This window comes from Neofelis nebulosa, chromosome 10, assembly GCF_028018385.1.
Source record: "Neofelis nebulosa isolate mNeoNeb1 chromosome 10, mNeoNeb1.pri, whole genome shotgun sequence".
NCBI lineage: Eukaryota > Metazoa > Chordata > Mammalia > Carnivora > Felidae > Neofelis > Neofelis nebulosa.
Genome location: NC_080791.1, coordinates 13,766,502 through 13,782,771, shown reverse-complemented (window position 1 = coordinate 13,782,771; position 16,270 = coordinate 13,766,502). Strand labels below are relative to the sequence as shown.

At 47.6% G+C, this 16,270-nt stretch overlaps 1 long non-coding RNA gene across 1 annotated transcript in view; it reads left to right on the top strand.

Annotated features, from left to right (window-relative positions):
• Positions 1 to 15,713, top strand: part of LOC131486843 (uncharacterized) — a 148,269-nt gene extending 132,556 nt beyond the window's left edge. Inside the window, exons 2-3 of the long non-coding RNA XR_009249487.1 lie at positions 1,803 to 2,001; positions 15,130 to 15,713. This is a non-coding gene — a long non-coding RNA (uncharacterized LOC131486843). The remainder of the gene's footprint in view (positions 1 to 1,802; positions 2,002 to 15,129) is intronic.
• Positions 15,714 to 16,270: the final 557 nt, after the last annotated feature.

Here is a 16,270-nt window from a genome sequence, read left to right as displayed (position 1 = left end):
GTCCCCTGCTTTTTTGATTATTTTTTTTTCTTGCCTCTTTGCCGAACAATAGGACCTGTCCCTGTTTGATTCCTTCCGTGATGCCTGTGCGGTAACAACTTGAGAAAGAGAGAAAAGGAGAGTGGGGACAGGGCTGGGGGTTGAGGGGGGGTAGAATGTGATGGCTTAACAGCCCTGCCAGGTGCTGGCCAGGAGAGGGACAGCGGGAAGGAGGGGCTGGGAGATTAGCACCGATAATTTTGTTGGGTCGATTTGTACAGCTCCTTTTGTTGGAAGCCAAGGTATGTAGGAGGATGGGTTAATTATCTAGCGGGCGTCCTGCTCCCTGGCTGGTCTACCACAGCTAATCCTCTCTCCCTTTAGCAGGTATGCAGCACCAAGAGTGGGAACGTCTGCTTCCTTCCCCTGCTGGAAGCATGATGGATAAAAAGAGGGGAAAAAAAAAAAAAGAATGGGGAAAGGGATAAGAGTTGGGAGGGTGTGAAGTCATCCAGCTTTGCAAATGGAGAGAAAAAGTCCCCACCTACCTTCTGTCCCCAGCAGGTTCCCCCAGCTAGGATTTGATGTCTTCAAATAGACATGCCCTCCCAACTGGGGTTAGCAGTTGGCTTTTGCTGTGTAATAAACCACGTCGAAACTTAGTGGCTTCAAACAATCACCATTTCCTTCGATCACAATTCTTCAGAGCAATTCTGGGCTGGGCTGGGCTGGGCTGGGCTGATCTCAGCTGGGCTCACTGATGTGCAGGTGGGTTGACTGGAGACTGGCCCAGCCGGCCCCATCACACCCCTGGTGGTTGGCTAAAGCCATGAGGGTGACCGGGCCATGTGTCTGTCACAATCTAACAGGCTAGTCTGGGAAACTGTGCTCCAAAAACAGTGACAGGGCAACGCCAGAAGTGTGCGTAAGTTTTCAAGCCCCTGTTCACATTGGGCAAAGTCATATGGCTACACTCAGGCCATTAGTCATATGACCTACTCAGGTCAAGGAGTGGGGAAACAGTTTCTGGACTCAGCATCAGAACCAGAGGGGAACAGTCTGTGGCCATTCTTTCTTTCATCTGCTACAGCTTGAATAGCCTCTCTCCTCTTTCCCCCCAGCCCCCGCGAAGACACGTACACTAATGTTTGATTTACACACCCGGTTCAAAGCTCCAGGAGAGCTTCTGTCTTGAATGCAATGCCAAAGCATGCTCATGCTCTTCACTCTCTCTGCATTTCTAATAACTTGCACCTGTCCTTTTGCTATTCCTCCCTTTCACCTACCTGGCAGGATTTTGGAGCTAGCCTAACCTCCTTGTTTTGTGAATGGGCCAATCGGGGCCCAGGAAGGAGGAAGGGTGTGTGCACTGTTGCCCGTCCCATCGGTGGAATGCCTGAGACCCCCAACTCCCCAGTTCTAAGGCCCCGTATCAGACACCTCAGGAGACTGCTGCACGCCTTTCCTGTACCACACAGAAGTAATGTTGTACGTGTGTGTTTATGCCCTATCTATTACCAGAAAAGGATTCAAAGTGATTTCCACACCAAAACACAAAACAAAAGGAACAGAGCAGAGCCTTGAAGGGATGTAGAAACAGTAGATGTTCTCAGGCTCCTGAAATGAGTAGATTATACCATTTGGGCAGATTTACTCTGGATTTGCTGGCAGCTGAGGCAAAGGACGGATATTCATTGAGTTATATAGTTTTGGGGTTTTTTTTTCTAACAAAAGAAAACATACAAACTCATCTGTTGAGACAATTTATTTTGCTGGCACAAAACTCAAGCAGACGTTGACTGGACATATCTCTCTCTCTACAGAACGTCGAACAGCGTTCTGGGCACCTTCCTCCTTCACAGTTCCAAAAGCACATTTATTTGCTGTGCCCCTCGCCCCCTGCCCTGCACTGCCTGGTGTGGGGTGCTGCCCACAGTGGGTGCTCAATCAATGCTGCAGGCTGATTGGTGACTGGCATCGGCAGTTTTGACTCCACGCCGGGAGTCGAGTCTCCAGCCCTGGGTGAGTACACAGAGCTATCTGGAAGGCTAAACTAATTGATTTAGTATTGATTGGGCTGCAAACCTCTGTTCAATATCTCCAGAATCCACAGATCCTCCAGGGGAAGAAGCCCCTTCAAATTTCATCCGGGGTTCCTCTAAGCAGCACAAATTTATAAATCGCTGTGCAGACCAGCCACACCAGAGTCCTTGCCCACCACCCCACCATCTACTCACGGGTGGCTCTGAGCAGATTCTTTTACTTCTCTGGATAGCTACCTGCCCCCTCAAGCAGCCAGGTACTCTGAGCATCAAATGATGCGGTATGTGCAAAGCTTTAAGTGCCGTAGCGATGTAAGGAACCATGGTGATACGTTCGGAGTATCAGCTCACGACTCAGGAAGACTTCCGATTGTTAGCCTCAGGCCTTGCCTAGATGATTCCACCCAAACCTTGTGCCTTGTCATACACAGCACGTGTTAGAGAAACAAAAGGAAAAGAGGCTGAAGGGTGTCTACACGAACCAACCACCACTACAGGAGCTCATGTCACCTGGTGGCACTTTATGGGTACATACTCCAGGTCCCCAGCAGTGGGAGATGGTAGATGGAAGGTCCTTCTTCTGAGGCGGTCTGGGTTCCTGCAATATTGCTGTGGTCGGGGACTGTCTCCTCCAACTCTGACGTGCATATGAATTCCCCGGGGTCTCATTAAAACGCAGATTATGATTCAGTAGGTCTGGGATGGGAGTCTGAGAATCTGCACCTCTGAAAACCTCCCAGGCAATGCCAGTGCTGGTGGTCTAGGGACCACACTATGAGCACAACCAGAGGTAAAAGGACCTATACGACACTGATGGATAGAATTCTGTATATGGTATCGGTGTGCCCAGCTCACAATGTATATAACACAAGCAAGGAATGCAGTTTCTGTGGTTCCTAGATGGCCCTGAAGTTCAGAGCAGGTGGTTAAGGGAGGGCAAAGCTTGCAGAGGGGGTGTTTGTTATCCCTTTACATTTACCATAACCAAAGTTCTTACTGGAACTCAGGGTATGATGAAATAGGAATGAGGGGTTGAACTTTACATTCTGCCCCTGGCTGGCCTACTTAAGGGTCTGAAGGAGGTGGGCTATTAAGTAATCTGGCTTCCTGCCATGTTAAACCAACAAACAAAATCACACAGGGACATACTGTTTACTGAGCACTTAGTATAACCCACAGGGTTATATTATGCTATACTTTACTGTACTATGCTATATTATACCATACTATACTATACTATACTATACTATACAACTCTACATCTTCACTAACACCTTTCCATAGATGAAAAAGCCAGAGGCACCAAGAGGTCAAGCAGGCATTCCAAGGTGATTCAGTCAGCAAAGGGCAAGTCAAATCCAGGTTCTGGGCTCCAAAGTCTACATTTTTTCTAGGACACTGCACAAGCCCAGAAGTCAATGAGCCAGACATCAGCCCAGCAAAGAGCCCCTGGCCTTGGACGCAGCAGACATGAACCGCCAGGGGGGACATCTGTCTCCCCACTGAGAAGAGGAAGCTCACCTCATGGGCCCTGTCTTCCTTTCCTGCTCCAAGATGAGCTGCCTGGTGCACTCCAGGAACAGCCGCACAACTACATGTCGTCAAGGGAAAAGTGGGGAGTGTGCAGAGATACTAATCAATTACTTAGAAAACTGACAGTCTGGGGGTTTTCGCTTGAAAACAAGTAAAAATATGTCACTTGCTTTTTATTATTTTTTAAGAGTGCAGTTAGATATGGGACTTTAGCATGAATAACCTCAGATTCATGTGCCGATCAGATGGATCCTTAAACTTCCTAAGTGCTTCAAGTGTACACATTTTAACTTGAAAAATTACCAGGTTTGTCTAAAGAAAAATTTTCAAACATAAAACATGAAGCTCATTTGAAGAGAGGAATTCTCCAATGGAGTGAACCCAGGCTGTCATAAAGAAGTTAAACCAGGCATAAAGGAAAATGTCAGATGTGTGGGAGAACCAGATGTCTCTCCTCTTTTTTTTTTTTTTTTTTTTTTTTAATTTTTAGAACGTAGATCAGATTATAGGAGAATATATGAATGTCTGAGCCTGGGCATCAGGAGAGCCGGGAGGAGAGTGAGCCTTGCTCTCCTGGGTGATGCTGAGCTCTCTCCTGGAGAATACATTTTTTTTTTTAACTTCTAAATAAAGCGCTCTAGAGTGGCACATTTATAACCACCGAAGAATTACTCAAATAAGAGACACTGTCAGCTATTTATTTTAAAAGCTTTTTTTCCTGAAGGAGAAGAGGAAAAAAAATCTCTCCACTTTCCTCCGCGTCCCTTCAAAAGGTTTGTGAGTGGATTCTTTCCTGGCTTTCTTTTTCCTCTTTAGGAGAAGAACCTATCTCCTCCTGGTCTGAGGATTATTCCTCCTCCTCTTTCTCTCTCTGCTCTGGCCCCAGCCATGTTATCTGTCCACCTTCCAGGAAAAAGGGAAGGTGAGCCTCAGGCTCATGAAGTAGGTTGAGCACGAAGATGCTGGAGTGTAGGGTTGTGGGGTGCACAAGGGGTTCTTAAGTAAATCCCAGAAATGGCACTCACCAAGAGGAAGGAAGGAAAGAAGGTGGGGGGGGGCCTCTCAGGGGGGAAAGGAAAGCAAAACCAGAAAGGGGTAGAAGCAAGGAAGGACCCAAGAAGAGAATGGTTGTAGAGAGCAGGAAAGGAGCAGGAAGGGAAGGGTACAGGTGCTCCTGGTCTGGGGGCGCCCCGTGGGATCCAGGACTGGGCCCCAGGCTTCCAGCTCCTGCTGCCTTCCAGAAACCTCTCCGATAAGTCCCACTTCCAGTCGTGCCTGAGCTGTGGACTCAAAGCCAAGCGTGTGGGTGTCATCGTGTCAGTTGAGCACTTCCTTTTGCAGAAGGCCTGGGTGGAGTGGGCTAAGGCTGGGTCTGCCCAAGGGCTCCAAACTGAAAACAAGAATGGGCTTGTGTTCGTGCAAACGCCAGAAAGCTCTTCACTGGGAATAGCACGGAGACTCCCACTGTGCTAAAGGGCAATGTTAGCTGGATGGACTTCTTTCTCCTTTTGGCGGGTGTCACCCAGAGAACATGAGACACCCTACTAACTGATGGCTGCTGAGGTGGTGAGAACGGTACCTGTGACCGCCCTCCCAGTCTATATAATCCTGCCCTTTCCTCAAGCACCAGCTCAAATTCTTTCGCCATCATGGACCCCATCCCATCAGGACTGGTATCATTCTATAAATGCTTTTCTTGTCCTTCACAAACAGCACCCGACCCCCTTCTGGGCTATGTTAATTATTTGAGTGCTCATCCAAGGCCAAGACTAGGCCTGGTTCATTTTCATATTTGCCACAGCGTCTTGTGCAGAATGGGCGTTCAACAAAAAGACTCAGAACTGTTAATAGTAGCCAACACATTATGCACTACAGGAGGGCAGGCATTGCCCTGAGCATTTTGCATGTGTTAATTCTAATCTTCAAACCAATCCTATGAGGAGATGCTGTAGTTGTCCTCATTTTCAAAAGGAGGCAACCAAAGTAACACGGTTGAACTTGCCCAAGGTCACACAGCTTACAGGCAGCGGAGCTAGGATTTGAACCCAGGTGTTTGGAGCTAATGCCTGCTCGTTCAGCCACTGCCCTAAGTCCTCGAAAATCTCACCTGCTACCAGTGAGAATAACTAAGTCAACATTTTTTTTTTTTTTTAACCAGGCTCAACAATCCAACCACAAGACTGCTCATTAGCCTTAACTTTTGTTTTGTGTGTACCACGTGTATATTGTACCTATTGCTGACTACTCTCGCAACCCCGACCTTTCCTGGAGTTTCACAACACAACAGTCCTATGAGATTCAAATGTGGGTCTGCTAGGCCCGAAGCCCTTATTCTCTTTGCTGTATCACATTGGACGTGGCATCAGAACAGCTCAGGAAAGAGCAGAGTTTCAGGCTTCACTCATCTACCTACCTCACAGGGCTGTTGTAAGAATGAAATGTGGTAATAATGTCATGTACCTACGATGCGACCTGCAACGAAATGATTCACACTAATGACCGTGATAACGTTATCATTAGATGCTTGTGAACTAGAGGGTGATTAGCACCCATCTGAGATCTGGCGTCTCAAACTCTGCTTTCTCCATGAAGCCCTCCCTCTGTGACTACTCCAACCTTCTTTTCTGAAGGGGCCATGCTCTTGTGTCTGCACCACACAGCCCAGCAATAGATGAGGTCTGCCATACTCTGCTTTGGCTGTTTTGCAAGGGGCTCACCCGGAGGGACTGCCAGAGGAGATGGAATCTTGTGGCGGGAAGCCCTGGGTCTCTGGAGTCAGCGACACCGCTCTGTGCAGCTGCCTGGCTGGTGCATTCCCTACACACCCCCAAAGGCCATCATTCCCACCCGCCACGACGTGCACAGGACTCTGTGGACCCTGACTCTCTCTGACCCCGAGTCAGGCAGCCCCAAGTCCACAGCCTGGTTGAACCACCTGTTACCGTGTGATCTCAGACCCATAATTTACCTCTTGGATCCCTGGTTTCCTTGCCTGTGACTGTACCTCTCACAGCACTGTGGTGACAGTGGAGGCACACAGCATGTGTAAGTGGCTGAGCACAGACCCGCATGAGCAGGAACTCGATAATGTCAATTATTATTTTTAGAGCCTGAACAGAGGGGAGGACACAGAGGAGGGACGCCGCAAATGTTCATTGATCAATGAATTTCTCCCCTATAAGGCCTGGATTGTGGCTCTTCCTCCAAAGAATTCTTCTGCATAAGCCAAGTCCACTAACACAGGGGTGGGAGGCGGCAGCTGTTGGCAGAGACCGAAGGGGATAAGGAGCAGGGAGAACGGACAGTATAGATCAGCAGGGACTTGTCCAAGACTCTACACATGGTCCTTAGCTCAGCGTGGGTGTAAAGGCTTCCTGCAGGCGGGGCTTCCCTTCTGCGTGTCTCCAGCTGCCAGCAATGTGCATGTGTGACGCCAGAGACACTGCTCTGGGTGATGCTCTTGCTCATTCACCCTCTGCATGTCTCCAAGCCGAGGTGCTCTGAGACCTGCATTCCAGGCCTGGCCCTTAAAGGTGGACGCACCGCATTGCAGAAAACAGCCCTTCTCTGGGAGTCAGATGACCTGAATGTTGGGTGGGTCCAGCCCTGTCTCTCTGGACATTCGCAGCTTCTGTTGGCCTCAGGTTACTTGCCTCTACATAAGTATAGCCAGCAAACCTCCCTTCTGCCTTAGGAGGTTCTAGAAACCTCAAATGAGATAACATATGAGAGAACTTTGACAGGCATAACGAGCTACTCAAAAGCAAAAGATTATAAGTATCATCAATGTAACAATTATTCATTGTCGTGTACCCAGCAAGACCTGGGGGTCTTACACTTGTCCATGAGCTGCGCATCTGTCTCTCTGATAAGAGTATAGATAAACTGATTTTGGAAGGCTTAAAATGGCTATCCTTATGAAAATCTCAGAAGAGCATTGCAGGCAGAGGGGAAAGTGTGTGCAAAGGCCCTGTGGTGGGAAGGAGCTTCGAATTGGCCGACCAGTATGGGTGAAACATAGCAAATGGGGTGCGGTGGGAGAGAGATGTGATATATAGCAGGGGCTTGATACCGTTTGACGAACAAATGAATGATTTGGTGAGTGAGTGAGGTTGCTTTAGGGGTCTTGGGGACCCCCCCTTCCTAGGGGTTCACATCTCTGTAGTGCCACCGATGGCTCGGACAAGCTCGTCCTGGACTCTCTGTGGGGCTGCCCGCTCTCCTGGCAGAGACCCCCCTCAGAGCTCCGCCAGCTTACCTGGCTATCAGATGCCAGCCAGAAGCTCTGGCCTTTACACTCGGCTGACCCTGTCCACTCTGCCCACTCCGAGAACCCCTCCTTTTATCCTGTCTGGCTCCCCCAGGGGGCCACTGCCCATGTTTATGAAAACTGAACATGTCATTCAAACCGGCACCTCTGGCCTCACACAGCTGAGGATCAGGAGCCTGTATTTTTACCTCTCCTTTCTGTCACTGGACTTTACAAGCAAAGGCCGGTCTCCCCCTTGGCGGTTCCCAGAACCTCGCAGACAGTAATGAGTCTGGGGTTGGTGTTAAGCTCAGATGTCAAACAGAGTGGCCAGGGCCTCCCGAAACGCTGAGAGAGCCGCGAGCTTCTCCCTCTACAAGGTCAGCTTGTGTGTAACACTTCATTAAATTGCTCAAACACTGAGCCGTGTCTTTAACCAATACCTTTAATGTCATTTTCTGCAGACTTAATAGAGGAGCATTAGCATACCTGTCAAGTCTTCCCATTTAAACTTGGAAGCAAGTGAAGTTTAAAGTGCCTCCTTCAGCCCACAGTGGATTTGCCTTCAAACTTTGGTTTAAGAAAAAAGAAAAAAAAAAAAAAACAAAACAGAGAGAAAGAAGGAGGGGGATTCCTCTGTGGGGCCGGGTGACGAAACAGAGAATGTTCTGTATGTTGCGATCTTCTTCTGAGTCTCCCTTCCCGCCTCCAGGAAGTATGCCTGGGTTAAGAACAGTAAAGGCAAGCCTCTGTATTGACTAGGAAGTGACCCTTTCTTGTCTCAGATTTACAGACTGAACGGAGCCCCATGAGGTCAATCAGTCCATTTCCCTGCCCCCCACAAAAAGCCTGCTGTTCAGAGCAGGGCACTGAACCATTCTAGGGAGACATAAAAACCAAGGCCCAGGACAGTACTGGGAGGATATGGTCCTGCTCGCACAGCCAGTGTATTTCATTTGGGCTTGAATGTAGAGGCTTCCTTTTTCTGAAAGCCTGGATTGTGTGTGGATAACTACTTAGCTCTGTTTTCGCCCTGGTGGGGTGAGAAGAAGGCACTGGAACAGGTGAGGAAGCCAACAGGCGAGGGCCAGTGAAAGGACCGGCGACGGCCTTCCTAGCTTTGGAAAGGAGCCACTGCTCTCTGGGTCGGGCTCGGTGCTCCTGGGAGAGGGGACCAAACCACGGAGCTCACAATTGGGCCTGTCCGCTGCCCTGGGACACCCACAAGAGGCAGGGTCTGTGAAGACAGTGCTGACCAGAAGATGCCCCTTGTCCATGAGGCACAGGGAGTGTGCATTTAGGACACTTCTGGGATCTTGGGAAGACCAGAGGGCAGGCATTGGGCCTTGGCGATGCCCATCTGTGAAATGGGTTCAACTGTCAGCTCTCACGGGGCTGGGGGTGGAACAAGCTTGGGTACCCAGCATGTAAGTCCTGGTGGCAGCTGGAACCAGGATAATGAATGTGCTGCTGTCATTAAACCACTAATCGTTAATTATCCCCCTTGACATCGCATAATGTGCTGCCCAGGCAAAAATAAAATTGCTTGAACTTTTCCACCAAGTTCTAGCTTTAAACAAATTACTCGCATCAAAACTATTTACAAAAATGGGTAATTTTAGACATTCGTCAGACGCCATAACATGCTTTAATTAGCACCGGCTAATAAAGTCCTCTTGTAATTAAGCACACATACATCCCTTGTTTTTATTTAAAATTTTTGCTTACGATAATTTTTTTTTAATGATTTGATGTCTGGTTTCCAGAAGACATGTACACACGTGAGGGTGTGTGCCTCTGTGCGTATTTCGGTGTTGTTCCCGTAACGAGACATCCACATCATTAAAGCACCCGCTTAATTATTAATGCTGCCGTGAGGGCAAGAAGGAGGGGTTTCTCCCCCAAAATGGAAAGTTGATCCCTGGATCCCACTGCAGTGGGAGCTGGTGCAGGCTGGTGCTCTCACCCTCTTGGTCCCAGGAGGCAGATCAGACTGTGTGACTTGAGCCGGGATGCCCTTAGGGAGCAAGCAGGTCTATAAGGAGCCTGCTGGTTTCCCTGACATGCTCCTCCTGAGAGGCTCTAGCAGTGACAGTTCACTTTCAGCTCAGAAACCTGCTGTCACTTGGAGATCAGCATTTTAACTAACCCTTGCTCCTCAGGAAAAAAAAAAAAGAAGAAAGAAAGAAAGAAAGAAAGAAAGAAAGAAAGAAAGAAAGAAAGAAAGAAAGAAAGAAAGAAAGAAAGAAAGAAAAAAGAGAAAAAAAAGAAAAAAAAAAGGATGCCTTAATTTACCCTTCTGATTGGCTTGATAGCTGTCAGAGTGACAAGCTGTCTCTGGCTGAAAGGGACCTGGTGTTAGTTCTCAGGCTGGCTTTATGTGCGTTACATGCTTGGCTTGCTCCTGGTAATGGCAACGCAAAGCTGCATGGCATCCTGATCTCTGCTCTCCCCCGGCTCCTGCCTCCCTGCCTGCTGGCCAGGGGGTGACCTCCAGGGCCCCGCTAGCCAGATCTCCAGCTTAAAGCTGGGAGCTATGACTTTCCCCCCCTCCCTTGGGCATCCCCAGTGGACGTGCCAGGGCATAGATGGGCCAACCTGCACACCGGGCTAGGCTGCTGCTCCCCTGCGTGTTTGGTAGAGGCACACGGACGGCTCAGGCAGGTAGATGCCTCGAGGGTTCCCCGGCGTCCTACATAAAGTCTCAGGCTTCCACCTCCACGTGAGACTCTGTAGGTACTGAGTTTGGTTCTCTAAGGAAACGCATTCGGTAACTTATATTGTGGTGGCAACAACGTCATCTGAGAAACTGCTCTGCCCCAAAGGGCTGGCATGTTTCTTAGCCTATAAGTTCATGCTCATTTTTGGCAAACACAGACCCCTAATAACGCCTGGAAACTCTAATTCACCTTCCATACCTCCCTGAGAAGACTCATAACGTGACTGACAGTCTGTCTTCAGGGTGTCCTAAGATTTTGTCAGGGTTTACTATCTGTATGTAGCTTGTGCTTATGAATCAGGTTTTTAAAAGTTTCCAAGCGTATTGTAGTATTTATTTGCCTTTTCAAAGTACGCATGCCCTCGCCTAGGCCCTCCCTGCCTCTCCAGGGGTTATGCACACATTGCCCTGGCCTCATATACCTCAGTGTAGAGATGCAAATACAGCATGGTAGGCACAAGCACGTGTGGCTACTCCAAACTGAGATGTGCTGTCATTGTAAAATGGACCCAGAGCCTCAGCATGATGCAAAGAATGTAAACTACCTCAGCACTTTTTATGTTGATTACATGTTAAAAGGATACTAATTTGCCTATGTTAGGTTGAATAGAAAATATTAAAATTAATCTCACCTGTCTCTTATTACTCCTTAAATGTGGCTACTGGAATATTTAAAGCCACATATAGGGCATTCATTATATTTTTATTGGGCAATGCTGATCTACAGTGAGGACATTTCCAGCCTGGAGCTGGATTTGGTCCAGCCTCAGCATTCAATGGTTGTGTGACCTTGGGCATATCTCTTTACTTCCCTGGGCTTCAGTTCCTTGAGCTTTAAAAGAGAAGGTTGACTATTCAAGGTGACCTACAAGATCTCTTCCGGTTGTAAGTTTCTTTAGGTGTATAGAATGGGATTTCCATCCCTCCAGAGACCCTAAAGAATAGGAAGAATTCTCTAGGCGGACTTTAGTGTTTGGAGGGATATAAAGACCTGTGGCATTTCTGATTGGCCTCTGTCACCTTGTACCTTCCCTTCCTAGTTAACCTAGAAGTTGCACTCAGGCTCCCAAAGGTAGGGCCAGATGAACTCTGGTCTCTCCACTTGGATTCTCCCATTTCACTTTGCCAGGCTGAACAGCACCTGGGAAGGGGTGCACCTGTCCCGTCCTTTAACCCATGGTGATATGTCACTGATCTGCACAATTGGCTCTAATAGCTCCCCAGGTGGATTCCAGAGAGCAATGAGCCGAACATAAAAATCCCTTTATTATTGCCATTTCACTTTTATATACCCATCAAGCTTTCATATTTAATCTCCTACATCACAATAGCTGATCATTTTTAACATTTGACATTGATAGAGTGCCCACTGCTATTATTCTGACATACTATAAAACATTACGCCCATTTGCAATAGAAAAGGCCAAGAATCAATACCCAGCCCCATTTTCCACTGTGGCTGTAAATCACGAAGCACCTAACAAATTGGTTTAAGTAGTAGAAACTTCAGAACCAATGAATGGCCTGACCAATCCCCACCCCCTGTTAGAGCTGACAGGGACCTGGATGCCTGTGGTCTGGGGAGGAGAGGGTGCTGGTGGGGAGCCAGGTTGCTCCACGAGGCAGCCAGGTTCTCCAGGGACAAGAACTGTCCATCTATCTGGGCCCCAGAAACACATAGTGAGTAAAGGGTACCTTTATTCTGTTCATGTCTGTATCAGCTCTTGCTTTATAGCAAGTGGCCCCACATTGGGAAGCTGGTAACTTCTACTTCCTACCCTATCTCTCTACTGGTTCCAAGACCCATCCTCAAGATTATTGGTCTGTTTTGTCAGTGAGCCCATTCATTGGAACAGCCAGATGTTAAACTGAATTGATGGGCTATTTAATCAAATTGACTTTAGGATGAATTAATTGATCAGTTCTGCCCCAAATGAGCAGGAGTTAAGGAAAGTCATGAATTTAGGCATTGCTTAAAATATTTAGGGTAATAGGTCAGCCTAAATATTCAGTCATTATGCTTGTATGTGAAGTGAATGACACTTTCACAATCCACAAGTTTGGAATATTCAGAAAATTGCCATCATTTTTCATTCCTTGGGTATCATCTGGATCCAGCCTAAGGCTGTGCTCATTTTGTTGGACTCCATTGAAAGTTTCTTTCAGCTCAAGCTGCCTCGTTGAAAATACATGAGCCCATGGTCTGACTGAGTGTCGTCGCTGGGATGCTGGAATGTTCTGACAACACAAGGACCCAGCTCCGGGAGAAAAGAAAGGAGAAGCAGCTTATTTGTGAATTTATTTTCAGTTCAGGACTGGGTTTCCTGCCGAAGTCTGGTGTATAAGTGTACACACTTACCTGACTTTCTAGTGCCGGGTTTACTTCCGAAAAGTCACATACATACCGGATTCTTCTAAAACAAATTCCTTTTTCCTATTAGCTTACATTATCATTTCAGAGATGATTTGCCTGCATTTCAATTAGCAGGGAGTGATTCTTTATGTTATCTGTCTTACTCAACCTCTTAATGATCCTACATAAAATGAAGAGCTTTTATAAAATGGGATTCTTTGGAAAAGGAATATTTCCTGGTGCTTCGTGAATGATTCCAGTCATTCCGTGTTCACATTTGGAATGACATATGTGGGAGGTCACTGGATTCAGATCTGCCGCGGTGTTTTTGGAAGTTTGGAATGGTACGAAGAACATCAGATTCCAAGTCAGGAGTCTGATGCTGCCATTTTCCAATTGGCTGATTGCAGGGAAAGTGAGATATATGACCTCTTTATGCATGAGGGTTTTTTTTTTTTATTTGTATAGTGGGAATAATAATTCCCAATCTCTTTCATAAGATCCCTAATGAGAAAATGAGAAAACGCAAGCAAGAGCGTTTACTATTATTGTTATTACTGATACTACAATAATAAGAATAAAATACAGTGAGAGAAGAAACAAGATAGACCATTCTTACACCAAGTTCTATTTTATGGCAATGCGAGCAGAGCTCCATTTATTCAAAACTAACCTAACAAAGAGCTCATAAAGCTCAACTCTAGGCTTCTCAATTTTGTACCCTGACAGTAGAGAGCCAGAAAGATAATCAGATATAACTGGTTCCTAGAAAGCTTCCAATCCTAAAGAAATGTCTGACCTTTGCCACTCATTGTGCTTTCCTTGAATGTATTTGAATATATTTCAATGAATTTATTTACTCAGTCACCAAACATTTATTAAATGCCTATCCTGTGCTCTGTCCTAATATATGTGTGTGTATATATCTATATATCATGTAGATATCTATATATGAACTATATATAAATGATCTGTATATAGAGAGAGACAAGATATGGGCCCATGTGGACTGTCTATATATGAGGTTGTCAAGTTTTCTGGTTATCAGAATCATTTTTGAGGTCCTAATTCCAACATTTGGGCCCATTGGTCTATATGATAGCACACTATTAGCCAGAAGTCACCATGACCAGGAATCATCAAGTAGTTTGCAGGGGCTGGGGGGCTATGTTGAGATTCCAGATTTGCGGGTTTCCTGAAATTGCGACACAACCAGGAACTGCTGGGCTCAGCTGGTGCGTGACCACTGCAGAGATGCAGAAAGGGGCCAAGTCCCTTGTTTTTAGCCTACATGTCTGCTTCTGACTCACTCCAAAACAACCTGGTTTCCTTGGCACCCTGGACTGCAGGTCTCCTGTCCATGGGCCCAGAGGACCACCCGGAAATTCCGTTGTCCCTTCTATCATCTGGCATGGGATGGTTCTCTTTAGATGAGGTCTCTGTTTAGAGCTTGAGTAAGGGGAGAAGGAAGGCCAAGGAAGAAGGGAAAAGGGTTTAAGTCAGCTCCCTGGTGACTTAGCCATATTGTTCTCTGAACTAAAGCCATACTCCCAATACTGCTCACTTTTATGGTTCCTGCAAAAGAGCTTTGCCAGAGCATTTTGCCCTCTGTCATCTCACATGCACCTCTAAGCAACCGTACAGAGGACCTAGGCTGGGTGTTACAACTTCCATTTGATGGATGGTGATGTTCAAGCTCAGAACAATGCACTGACTTCCCTCAGTCAACAGACATATGATCCCTAAGGACAAAGACAGCAGTAGTATTAATCATTTTTGCCCTTGGCATATTTCTAAAAAAAATAGTAGATTCTTTTTTTGAAAAAAGTACATTTGTTGAGTTGATGAATGAACAAATACATGAAAAAAGGAGAGATGATCTATTAGGGCTGGACCAGGCATCGGACCCTCTCCTAAGTGCTGGGGCTGATGAGCCAGGAGATCTCTGGCTTCACCCAGGAGCACGGACCTGAGTCCCGGCCCTTCTGCTGAGGTCTTGTCATTCTCAACAATCATGTTGCTTCAAAGGTCGCCAGAGCCTCAGGCAGCCCTCTCACTGTGGGCCCTGAGTGGCCCTTTCAATGCCTATTTCTGCCTTTCGCCCAAGCCTCAGTGAAGTTTGACGTGCAAACCTTCGTTTTGCCTTGTGGTCTCGCCTTCCCTGGATGGAGAGCTATTCTTGGCTTGTACCTGCTCCTGCTGATTTTGCAATATCATGATTTCAGCTAAATGAAAATGCCTCTTATTTCCACAGACTAACTACCCAGCACCCTTTTATGGGAGCTGATTTGGGGGAGACTAGCCTTGAGGTGAGACAGCAGCAGAGCTTCTCGAATGGAAAGGTCTTCGAAGAGAAGGGCTGGGGTCCTGCCAGGAGCCACCTTGTCTCTGCTACGGGCTTTCTCAGTCCGGCCAACGGAGAGGCTCCAGACAGCTTCCGCAGCCCAGGAGCTTTGACTTCGCACTCAAGTCCATGTCTTGAGCCTAAATGTAAGTTCCATTTCTTCTTGCTTGGTCCTCAGTGGATTTGGAGAACCCGCCTTTCACTGGAGCCCCGATTACCAGAATACACAACCCAGCAAACCTGTAGAGAGTCTTTCCTGAGAGTACTGGGAGGAAGGACAAGATACCCTTGCCTCTTAGGGTTCGGTGAGGAGCAGGCTGGCCTCCAGGTGGGACCTAGCGTGGGCAGACTTCTACATACCCCTAGGGTTTTCTGGTTTTCAGTAACAGAGAGCTATTGCTAGCAGTGAGTCTCAGAGGACAAGCTCAAATCCTGTCCTGGTGAATGAGGAGGACAAGGAAGTGGCAGCAGCGAGTAGTGGAGACCTTACTGCAAAGAAGCCTAGGGCCCGGGCGGTACTCAGTATTCTGTTTTTCAGACCCATTAGAGCACCCCAGTGTGCCCTCTGTTCCTCCTTCCACTTGGCCCAGGTGGCCGGGACCCAGGCTGCCTTCTGGGCTCTCAAAAGTGACCCCTCGGTATCTGATCTCCCATCTGCTGGGCTAGGCATGTGGAAGAGACAGCTGGCACAGCCCCTCCCGGGGGACTGCAATTAGGGGATATTTAATCCTGTCACCTGGTTCATTTGCAGTGATGGATTTGGATTGGAGCGCTGAGTGGCTCCAAGAGGATATTGGATTACCAGGGCCCATCCCCTTCACCCCTCACACAGAGCTGGCCCACCCCTGCCCTGCACCTGTCTTCCCTGGCCCCAAGGTGAGCCACCTGGCTCCCATGAATTAAGAGCAAGCACTTGGTGTCTCCTCTCCCCCTGCCCCACCCCCCCACCCCCCCCCACCCCCCGCCGGGATACTTTACCTGAAACATCCTGCAGATAGGAAAACATTATGGGCTTTCCAGCTTGATGTATCTTAAAGCAGTCTTTGGGGAT